This window comes from Triticum urartu, chromosome 6, assembly GCF_003073215.2.
Source record: "Triticum urartu cultivar G1812 chromosome 6, Tu2.1, whole genome shotgun sequence".
In the NCBI taxonomy this organism is placed as follows: domain Eukaryota; kingdom Viridiplantae; phylum Streptophyta; class Magnoliopsida; order Poales; family Poaceae; genus Triticum; species Triticum urartu.
In genome coordinates, this window is record NC_053027.1 from 481,168,169 (window position 1) to 481,181,038 (window position 12,870).

The window sequence follows — 12,870 nt, forward strand, 5'->3', positions numbered from 1 at the left end:
CTCGCTAGTAGTATCGCGTGGACTTCGACGTTTAGCCTGATACCTCAGCTACGATCTTGTGCCCTCGGCAGGATCTGGTAGATAGTCAGGCTTCTCAGCCTTTTTCATTTGTAGATGTCTGTACTTAGACATGTTAAGCTTCCGCATGTGCTTGAATTGTATGCTATGATTGTTGGGTCATGAGACCCATGTTTGTAATATCTCGCTCCTCGGAGCCTAATGAATAAATACTTGAGTCGTAGAGTTATGTTGTGATGCCATGTTGTATTTACACATATCGAGCATATTGTGTGTATGATTGAAATGCTTGGAATGTGTGGGATCCGAAAATCTAGTTGTTTATCCTTGGCAGCCTCTCTTATGGGGAAATGTAGTCTAGTGCTTCCATGAGCCATAGTAGTCCGCTACAGCCCGGTTCACCGGAGTCCTGCTAGCCCAGCACTATTGCTCAGGACACTTGACTGGCCGGCATGTGTTTCACTTTGTTCCTATGTCTGTCCCTTCTGGGAAATGTCACACGGTGACTTCCGGAGTCCTGCCTAGCCTGCTACAGCCCGGGTTCCCCGGAGTCCTGTTAGCCCAGTGCTACAGCCCGGATTCACTCGCTGATGACCGACATGCTCGATGTGATTCATGTATGCATGTCCCCATACGTCTGTGCCGCTTTGGGTTCACGACTAGCCATGTCGGCCCGGGTTCTCTGTCATATGGATGCTAGCGACACTATCATATACGTGAGGCAAAAGGCGCAAATGGTCTCGGGCCATGGTAAGGCGACACCCGTGGGGATACCGTGCGTGAGGCCGCAATGTGATATGAGGTGTTACCGGCTAGATCGATGTGACTTGGAATCGGGGTCCTTACCGGCTAGTCGATTGAAATGTGAGTCAGAGCAGCATTGGGATCTGTCGGGTGAATGTGAATCGACTTCGTTTCACCAGACGACTGGAATGCTGAATCTGTGGCTGGCTTCTTGGCTCGCAGCAAGTCACTCGGATCTGCATTTTTCTGGTATTCTTGCACTTCTACCATGGCCATCTGGGCATTGGCGATCTTTGAGCCCTTCTGGAAGCACTCATCTGCCTTCTTCCGATTACCAGAGATAGTGATCACTCCTCTTGGACCAGGCATCTTCAGTTTGAGATACACGTAACATGGTCAAGCAATAAATCATGCATAAGCTGGCCTGCCCAGAATTGCATGATAAGCACTCTGTAAATCCACAACTTCAAACGTCAACTTTTCTTTGCGGTAATTTTTGGAATCACCGAAAACCACGTCAAGCGCAATCTGACTGAGGGATGCAGCCTTCTTGCCTGGAATGACCCCATGGAAACTCATATGGCTTTCACTGAGTCTAGACATCAGAATGTCCATTCCCTTCAACGTCTCTGCATACAGTATGTTCAGGCCACTGCCACCGTCCATCAGGACCTTTGTCAGTCGAGTGCCTTCGACCACCGGGTCGACCACTAGTGCTTGCCTCCCAGGGGTGGCGATGTGCGCTGGATGGTTAGACTGGTCGAATGTAATGGCAGTCTGTGACCACTTCAAGTAACTGGGTGTCACCGGAGCGACCATGTTCACTTCCCTGTTGATGACTTTCAATCGACTTTTGCTCTCAACATCAGCAAAAATCATCAGAGTGGAATTCACGTGGGGATAACCATCATCATCCTCTCCCTCATCCTCAGCCTTGTCTGCTTCCTTCTCCTTTTCCTTGGGTTGTTTCTCTTGGAACTGCTGGATTAGGAGCCGACACTGCCGAGTGGTGTGCTTCGGGTAAATGAAATTACCTTCTTCATCTTTTTTGGTGTGGATATGGCACGGCAGATCCAACACGTCATTTCCATCTTGATCTTTTACTTTCTTGGGGTCCCACGGCCCTTTGGGCTTCCCCTTGAACTTTCCTTGAACCACAGCCAAGGCTTCACCCGGAGCAGCTGGCTCGGCCTTGCGCTTCTGTTTCCGACCGGAGTTTCCTCCTCCGGCTTCGTGGGCGACTGCTTTGTGCTTGCCACTCTGGAGTCGCTCTTCTTCTTCACCATTGGCATACTTGGTGGCAATTTCCATCATCCGAGCCAGAGTCATATTTCCTGTCCGGCCGAATTTCATATTCAACTCCCGATACCTGACGCCTTCCTTAAAGGCACAAATTGCCTGATGATCCGACACATCTTCTACCGTGTGGTGTAGGGTGATCCATCTCTGGATATAATCCCTCAAAGTTTCATTCGGTTTCTGAACACAACACTATAATTCTGTCAAACCTGCCGGCCGTTTGCAAGTGCCCTCAAATGTTCTGACAAACACTCGGGCGAGATCTTCCCAAGTATAGAAGCTGCCAGGCACTAACTGATTCAGCCATGCTCTAGCCGAGCCCTCCAACATCAGAGGAAGGTGTTTCATGGCCACTTCATCATTGCCGCCACCAATCAGGACAGCCACTCGGTAGTCTTAAAGCCAAGTGTCAGGCTTGGACTCTTTGGTGAACTTACTGACTCCAGACGCCAACCTGAAGTTGGGGGGGAATCACCGCAGCTCTGATAGCTCTGCTGAAGCACTCTGGACCAGAGACATGCACCCTGTTGCTGGTTTGCGGATCTCTGTCGTGGCCCTCTCGGTGAGCTCTGTTTCTGTCGACCAAGCCCTGCACGAGAATAGATCTCGCATCAAAGCCTGGCTCCCTGGGGTCAACTGGAATACCTCGTCCGACACTGTGAGGGCGTCTGTCTTCATGTGGCCGAGGCACGTATGACCCACTCCTTGGAGGAGGCGTGGGCACTCGACGATGATCATCGCGATCGGCACGGCGATCATACTGTTCTTGGTTTCTGTACTGATCACGCCAATCTCCATGTCCCTCATGCCTCGGGGGCAATCTTGGGCTATGGGTCGACTGAACTGTGTCTGCGACCACAGATCTGCTATGGATCCTATTCCGCGACTGAGATACGACTGTATTCTGCTCTCCCGCTGCCCGAAGCAAGGCTCTGATCTGCACCAGACCTCGGCCAGCTTCTAATTGGGAAGGTTGGATCGACTCTGCTATCCGGGCAGCATCTGCTAGATTCTAGATCGGTGTTCGGTATACCTGAGTCGGAGGTGGAAAAAGATGGCGTCGACTGGACTCAGGAGCACGTTGTCGAGCGCGATCGTCGAGTGCACGCTGGAGGTTCTCCAGTCGACTGCGCTCAGCCAGGTTGGCCAAGCGCGCCTGCTCCAAGGCCTGGGCCTGAGGGGTTTCTCCAACTATAGGAGTATGCAATGCATCCATGTTCCGGCGGTGAAGTTCCTCCCTCTGCTGCGAGGAGAGGGGTTCGGGGCGGTACTCCTCGTGAACGCGTGATGGATCGTCGTTCCCGTCGCCTCCGTCTTCACGGTTGAAGCCAGGAGGGCTGCGTGGTCCATTGACCATCAAGACTTCCGCCGCCGGGTTGCTGCTGTCGCACTCGAATGCGGTCTCTACGGAGCCAGTGGACAGATCAAACAGGCCGTAGAGAGTTTCGTCGGGCTCGATCGCCGCGACTTGAGGGGTGGCCGACTGGCGGGCCACCGCATGCTTCACCCACCACTGAAGCCTTGACCGACCGGAGCGTTTGCTTCGGCGGGCTGCAGGGAGGGGGAAAGCTGCTGGAGTCGACTGATACTGGGTCGACGGTTGCCGCAGGAGGACGCTGGGAACGCACGCGCGAAAGTGTGTCGCCCCGCGGGCTGGGAGCGCGTCGGCGTCGAGTGGTGCCTCCTGAAGCCAAGCGGAGTCATCGGCGACAAACACGAGCGTGCCAAGATGGATCTCGCGGCCCTCAGCCAAACCTCCGCCTAGAACCATGATGAAGGGGATCAAAAAAATTGCAAATTCTCCAACAAGTCGCTAAGACACCTGCCCCAAGGTGGGCGCCAACTGTCGTGGTTCTAAGACTGACAGTAGAATAGGGGGGTAAGAATGTAGAGGCAAGATCCTAGCTATGAAGGAGTTGTACACACGAGTTTTACGAGTTCAGGCCCTTCTCGGAGGAAGTAACAGCCCTACATCTCGGAGCCCGGAGGCGGTCGACTGAATATATGCGTGTGAATTACAGAAAGTGCGAACCCCTGTCCCAGAGGAGGGGAGTGGCTTATATAGAGTACGCCAGGACCCCAGCTCCCCTCCATTACACAAGGTTCAATGCTCATAAAGGAGGAGCGTTACTGGTAACGTCTGTAGTAAAGTGTTGTAAATGCCCATAAAGCTATGGTTTAAGTCCTGACCGTTGCAGAGTGGAGAGTTTCTCATCTTCTGGTGGTCGAGTGTCTTCAAGGTGGTCGAGTGAGCACATCTTCATGGTCGAGTGGATGATGGTTTCTCTTTGACTGCTTCTGATTCCTTGTAGAGATGTCCTTGGGGAGGGTATGTTGGACAGATCCATGACCCTACCCTATGTACATAGCTTCATCACCCACCGATTGATGTCAATGCAAGGAGTAGGGATTGCCATGCAACGGATGCACTAGAGCTATAAATATATGAAAGCTCATCAAAGAAACTAAGTGGGTGTGCATCCAACTCGCTTGCTCACGAAGACTAGGGCATTTGAGGAGGCCCATCATTGGAATATACAAGCCAAGTTCTATAATGAAAAATTCCCACTAGTATATGAAAGTGACAAAATAAGAGACTCTCTATCATGAAGATCATGGTGCTACTTTGAAGCACAAGTGTGGAAAAAGGATAGTAACATTGTCCCTTCTCTCTTTTTATCTCATTTATTTATTATTATTATTCTTTTTTATTTGGGCTTTTTTGGCCTATTTTCTTTCTTTTTTCTCTTTTTTCGTCCGGAGTCTCATCCTGACTTGTGGGGGAATCATAGTCTCCATCATCCTTTCCTCACATGGGACAATGCTCTAATGATGATCATCACACTTATATTTTCTTACAACTCAAGAATTACAACTCGATACTTAGAACAAAATATGACTCTATGTGAATGCCTCCGGTGGTGTACCGGGATTGCGATGAATCAAGAGTGACATGTATGAAAAATTATGAATGGTGGCTTTGCCACAAATACGATGTCAACAACATGATCATGCAGAGCAATATGATAATGATGATGCGTGTCATAATAAATGGAACAGTGGAAAGTTGCATGGCAATATATCTCGAAATGGCTATGAAAATGCCATAATAGGTAGGTATGGTGGCTGTTTTGAGGAAGATATAAGGAGGCTTATCTGTGATAGAGTGTATCATATCACGGGGTTTGGATGCACCGGCGAAGTTTGCACCAACTCTCAAGGTGAGAAAGGGCAATGCACGATACCGAAGAGGCTAGCAATGGTGGAAGGGTGAGAGTGCGTATAATCCATGGACTCAACATTAGTCATAAAGAACTCACATACTTATTGCAAAAATCTACAAGTCATTAAAACCAAGCCCTACACGCATGCTCCTAGGGGGATAGATTGGTAGGAAAAGACCATCGCTCGTCCCCGGCTGCCACTCATAAGAAAAGCAATCAAAGAACACCCCATGCTTCAAATTTGTCACATAATGTTCACCATACATGCATGCTACGGGAATTGCCAACTTCAACACAAGTATTCATCAATTTCACAATTATTCAACTAGCACACTTCTAATATTACCACCTTTATATCTCAAAACCATCTATCAAGCATCCAACTTCTCTTAGCATTTAAAATTTATAACCAAAGTGAATTACCATGCTGTTCTAAAGGACTCTCAAAATGATATAAGTGAAGCATGAGAGATCAATTATTTCTATAAAGTAGAACCACCGCCGTGCTCTAAAAGATATAAGCGAAGCACTAGAGCAAAAAACTATAGCTCAAAAGATATAAGTGAAGCACATAGAGTATTCTAATAAATTCCAATTCATGTGTGTCTCTCCCAAAATGTGTGTACAGCAAGGATGATTATGGTAAACTAGAAAGCAAAGACTCAAATCATACAAGATGCTCCAAGCAAAACACATATCATGTGGCGCATAAAAATATAGCTCCAAGTAAAGTTACCGATAGACGAAGACGAAAGAGGGGATGCCTTCCGGGGCATCCCCAAGCTTAGGATTTTGGGTGTCCTTGGATTTTACCTTGGGGTGCCTTGGGCATCCCCAATATTAGGCTCTTGCCACTCCTTGTTCCATAATTCATCAAATCCTTAACCAAAACTTGAAAACTTCACAACACAAAACTTAAAAGAAAATCTTAGTGAGCTCCGTTAGTAAAAGAAAACAAACCACCACTTCAAGGTACTATAATGAACTCATTATTGATTTGTATTGGTGTTAAACCTACTGTATTCCAACTTTTCTATGGTTCATAAACTCTATTACTAGCCATAGATTCATCAAATTAGCAAACAACACACGAAAAACAGAATCTGTCAAGAACAGAACAGTCTGTAGTAATCTGTAGGTTTCAAATACTTCTGGAACCCCAAAAATTCTAACATAAATTGCTGGAAGTGAGGAATTTATCTATTAATCATGTTCAAAAATAATTAACTAAATAGCACTCTTCAGTAAAAAATGGCAGCAATTCTTGAGAGCGCTAAAGTTTCTGTTTTTTACAGCAGGATCAAAAAGACTTTCCCCAAGTCTTCCCAACGGTTCTACTTGGCACAAACACTAATTAAACACAAAAAACACAATCAATATATAGGCTAGATAAATTATTTATTACAAAACATGAGCAAAAATCAAGGAATAAAAATAAAATTGGGTTGCCTCCCAACAAGTGCTATCGTGTAACGCCCTTAGCTAGGCATAAAAGCAAGGATAGATCTAGGTATTGTCATCTTTGGTATGCAATCCATAAGTGGCTCTCATAATAGATTCATAAGGTAATTTAATTTTATTTCTAGGAAAGTGTTCCATGCCCTTCCTTAACGGAAATTGGAATCTAATATTCCCTTCCTTCAGATCAATAATTGCACCAATCGTTCTAAGGAAAGGTCTACCAAGAATAGTAGGACATGAAGGATTGCAATCTATATCAAGAACAATGAAATCTACGGGCACATAGTTCCTATTTGCAACAATAAGAACATCATTAATCTTTCCATAGGTTTCTTAATGGTGGAATCCGCAAGGTGCAAGTTTAGAGAACAATCATCAAATTCACGGAAACCTAGCAAATCACACAAAGTTTTTGGAATCGTGGAAACACTAGCACCCAAATCACAGAAAGCATAGAATTCATGATATTTAATTTTAATTTTAATTGTAGGTTCCCATTCATCAAAAGCTTGCTAGGGATAGAAACTTCCAACTCAAGATTTTCTTCATAAGATTGCATCAAAGCATCAACGATATGTTTAGTAAAAGCTTTATTTTGACTATAAGCATGAGGAGAATTTAGCACGGATTGCAACAATACAATCTATCAAAGAGAAATTATCATAATTAAATTCCTTGAAATCCAAGATAGTGGGTTCATTGCTATCTAAAGTTTTGACCTCTTCAATCCCACTTTTACCAATTTTTGCATCAAGATCTAAAAACTCCGAATTTTTGGGACGCCTTCTAACTAAAGTTGACTCATCTCCAGTCCCATCATTATCAAGATTCATATTGCAAAACAAGGATTTAATAGGGGACACATCAATTACTTTTATGTCTTCATCTTTATTGTCATGAAAACTAGAAGAACACGCGCATCCTAGCGGTTCTTTCTTTGCACTCATCAATGGAAATTCTCATGGCTTTGAGAGACTCATTGATATCATGCTTAGGTGGAATAGATCTAAGTTTCAAAGAATCAACATCAAAAGAAATTATATCCACGTTCCTAGCCAACTCATCAATCTTAAGCAATTTTTCTTCAATCTAATCATTGAAACTCTTTTGCGAAGTAATAAATTATTTAATACTAGATTCAAAATAAGAGGGTATATTATTATAATTTCCATAAGAATTGTTGTAGGAATTACCATAATTAGTACAGGAATTACTAGGAAACGGCCTAGAATTAAAATTACCTCTATACGCGCTATTACCAAAATTGTTCCTACCAACAAAATTCACATACATAGATTCATTATTATTATCAATCAAAGTAGACAAAGGCATATCATTAGGATCAGTAGGAGCACTCTTATTAGCAAACAATTTCATAAGTTCATCCATCTTTGCACTCAAAAAATTAATCTCTTCAATTGCATGCACCTTTTTACTAGTAGATATTTCAGTGTGCCATTGAGAATAATTAACCATAATATTATCTAGGAGTTTGGTAGATTCTCCTAAAGTGATTTCCATAAAAGTGCCTCCCGCGGCCGAATCTAAAAGATTTCTAGAAGCAAAATTCAATCCGGCGTAATTTTTTTGTATAATCATCCATAAATTCAAACCATGTGTAGGGCAATTACGTATCATTAATTTCATCCTCTCCCAAGATTGTGCAACATGTTCATGATCAAGTTGCTTAAAATTCATAATATTGTTTCTAAGAGAGATGATCTTAGCGGGAGGAAAATACTTAGAGATAAAAGCATCTTTGCACTTATTCCATGAATCAATATTATTTTTAGGCAAAGACGAAAACCAAGCTTTAGCATGATCTCTAAGCGAAAACGGAAATAGTTTAAGTTTAACAATATCGTTGTCCACATCTTTCTTCTTTTGCATATCACAAAAATCAACAAACTTGTTTAGATGGGTCGCGACATCTTCACTAGGATGGCCAGAAAATGGATCTTTCATGACAAGATTCAGCAAAGCAGTATTAATTTCACAAGATTCAGCATCGGTAAGAGTAACAATCGGAGTGCTAATAAAATCATTATTGTTGGTATTGGCAAAGTCACACAATTTAGTATTATTTTGAGCCATCGCGACAAGCAAGCAACCCAACACACAAGCAAACAAGAAACAGGCAAAAGAGGCAAATGAAAAAGAGGCGAACGGGAAAAGAGAGGGCGAATAAAATAGCAAGGGTGAAGTGGGGGAGAGGAAAACGAGAGGCAAATGGCAAATAATGTAATGCGAAGGATAAGAGTTTTGATGGGTACTTGGTATGTCTTGACTTGGCGTAGATCTCCCCGGCAACGGCGCCAGAAATCCTTCTTGCTACCTCTTGAGCACTGCGTTTGTTTTCCCTTGAAGAGGAAAGGGTGGTGCAGTAAAGCATCGTAAGTATTTTCCCTCAGTTTTTGAGAACCAAGGTATCAATCCAGTAGGAGACCATGCGCAAGTCACCTTGTACCTACACAAACAAATAAGAACCTCGCAACCAACATGATAAAGGGGTTGTCAATTCCTTCAGGGCCACTTGCAAGAGTGAGATCTGATAGAGATGATAATAATAAGATAAATATTTTTGGTATTTTTATGATATATATTGAGAGTAAACATTGCAAAATAAAATAGATTGAAAACTTGTATGATGGAAAATAGACCCGGGGGGCATAGGTTTCACTAGTGGCTTCTCTCAAGATAGCATAAGTATTACGGTGGGTGATCAAATTACTGTCGAGCAATTGATAGAAAAGCGAATAATTATGAGAATATCTAGGTATGATCATGTATATAGGCATCACGTCTGTGACAAGTAGACCAACTCCTGCCTGCATCTACTACTATTACTCCACACATTGACCGCTATCCAGCATGCATCTAGAGTATTAAGTTCATAAGAACAGAGTAACACCTTAAGCAAGATGACATGATGTAGAGGGATAAACTCATGCAATATGATATAAACCCCATATTTTTATTCTCGATGGCAACAATACAATACGTGTCATTTCCCTTTCTGTCACTGGGATCGAGTACCGCAAGATTGAACCCAAAGCTAAGCACTTCTCCCATTGCAAGAAACATCAATCTAGTAGGCCAAACCAAACTGATAATTCGAAGAGACTTGCAAAGATAAACCAATCATACATAAAATAATTCAGAGAAGATTCAAATATTAGCCATAGATAATCTGGATCATAAACCCACAATTCATCAGATCTCGACAAACACACCGCAAAAAGAAGAGTTACATCGAATAGATCTCCAAGAGAATCGAGGAGAACTTTGTATTGAGATCCAAAGAGAGAGAAGAAGCCATCTAGCTAATAACTATGGACCCGAAGGTCTGAGGTAAACTACTCACACATCATCGGAGGGGCCATGGAGTTGATGTAGAGGCCCTCTGTGATCAATGCCCCCTCCGGCGGAGCTTCGGAAAAGGCCCCAAGATGGGATCTCTTGGGTACAGAAGGTTGCGGCGGTGGAAATAGGGTTTCGTGGTGCTCCTGGATGTTTGCAGGGTATGTGAACATATATAGGAGGAAGAAGTAGGTCGGTGGAGCTACGAGGGGCCTACGAGGGGGAGGGCGTGCCCAGGGGGTAGGCGCACCCCCTGCCTCGTGGCCGCCTCGTTGATTGCTTGACGTCCACTCCAAGTCCTATGGATCATGTTTGTTCCAAAAATCACGTTCCCGAAGGTTTCATTCCGTTTGGACTCCGTTTGATATTCCTTTTCTATGAAACACTGAAATAGGCAAAAAAACAGCAATTTGGGCTGGGCCTCCGGTTAATAGGTTAGTCCCAAAAATAATATAGAAGTGTAAAATAAAGCCCATTAACATCCAAAACAGATAATATAATAGCATGGAACAATCAAAAATTATAGATATGTTGGAGACGTATCAATCACGACCGTGACAGTGCCCTAAGCTCCAGCACCGTCATTGTGGACACAAAGTACAACTGATAATCTGGACACATAGCTGACCAAAGCGAAGAGTTGGAGGAGTCGTGAAGGTAAGCTTGTAAAATCAACAATGGTGGCGGAATATGGTGGCGGAGGAGAGCTAGAAGTGGTGATGGTTGTGCTGCTGCGGGTGCCTCAAGACAAGCATGGATCTACCTTGGGCCGAGTGGGAGCCTAGCCCCCAACTCAATATCTAATGTTGCTGCTTTGAGGTCCAATGGTTTATTAATTGACCCCAGTGGTCCAACATCTGTGTCCCCACTAACTTTGGGCCTCCATTTTATTTTTTGGGTTTGGTCTACTCCTACCTTCAAAGTTCAAGGCCGTCCGGGGCGACTCATAGGTGGATATGGCGCTAAGATGTTCAAAACGCAGATTTTGGGACTTCATTCTGTCCAAAATTTAAATAGCGGCAACAAACAGACGTGTTGAACAAGTTCTGGCCTGTGTTGTTTAGGGGTACCCGATGTTTAATGTTTTGACCAAAGCATTTTTGCTGCCATATATGCCTATCAAATGCTCTGAGGAGAATTCAAGAAATAGAATTTATAGCATGATGCGGAGGCATGTCAAAAGATATACGTGAACAAGTTCTAAGAAGAATTCATGCTTTTCTAGTTTCTTCAAAACAGAGGCAAAAGATTTGGCTCGTCTCCAGCGTCAACCCCAGCGGCGTCCCCAGCGTCATTGGCAACATGCAGCAGCGGACACTCGAGATGTTGCTCAACATCGGCCAAAGTGTCGTTGGGTTCCGGCCAGGCGCGTGTTGAATTGCTGATCACTCATTTTCGATGACCACTTCCTCGTTTGTGATTGTGAATTGTGCGGCAAGGGCTAAATTTGTCTACTACGTTTCGATTGGGATGTTTTGTGAAAGCAACATGATTGATGATGTATGTTTTGCTGGTTAAGTTTGTTTGTAATTTCATCTTTGACCTTGTTAGTATCCTGTGTTGCTTGTAATAAGATGGTACTCCCTCCCTGGCGTAAAAACACTTTTGTATTATGGGACGGAGAAAGTACTTGTTGCGGTAATGATAATCATTGGGAGGGATGACAATTGCAAACATTGATGGCATGTTCAGTTGCCACAAGAATGGCAATTTTAATTCACAAGCATGAATTTTTTTGTGAAAAACATAACTACAGCGGAGTTTCCATGCTCGCTAACTAAATTGACATACTCGTAGCTCACTTAACACAAATTGCCATCAAAATCATTCGCAAATGTCATTCCACCCAGTGAATGTTTGCTGGTTATGAGGGTACTTGCTACTGGTCTGATTTTTGCTCCATAGCCTGTTTTCGAGGAAAGGGTAAATCCTAGGCTCCATTTCATTGAAAGGAAACCAAACATAATTCAGGCTCTTATTACACGCTCGCAGTGGAATATGCTGAAATGCCTACTGAGCAGGAAACTACAAAACAAATAGGGAAATAAAAGGGAAGTCTCTAACAATGAAAGAGAGAAAACACATTACAACCACCTGTAGTACAAAACAAAGGACAACAATCAAAAAGCAATGTGGGAGATCTTGACCACAAGGCCATCTTCAACAAGCTTCAGGGCTGACATGTGGGCCTTTCTCCCTAGTCCAGCAAGTGTTTTCCACCATTTCATTTGTTTGTCGCAGACAGTAGACATCTCCAGGGGGTATTTCAGCCAGAGTTCCTTCTTCCTCAATCTAGCTCTGGACACGTCACGACAAGAGAGCTTTTGACAACCACCAACGGAGATGCAGTGACTCCACTCGATCTCTTGCGCTCCATAGCCCGATCGAGGTCAAGGCTAAATAGTGCTTCTCCAAGAATCTAAGAAAAATCTAGGACCACATCAAACCCATGATTATCCAATTATTTGAAGACTTCCACTCGACCACCACAGATGCCGAGCATCTCAACCGGGCACTCATCGTGTTACTTCCCAAAAAAGAATCTATTGGGCTTGGGACTCCCAATACATTAAGACGGATTTCATTACAAAATTGTCCTATTGAAGCAGCAACCAAACTTCTCACAAATCGAATGAAACTCATGATACCTCTTCTGGTCCATGGTGACCAAACCAGGTTTATCTTCAGTAGAAATATTACAGAAAACTTTGTTTACATGGCCGATCTCATTGCCTCTTGCCACTCTAAAAAAAGCTCTAACCAT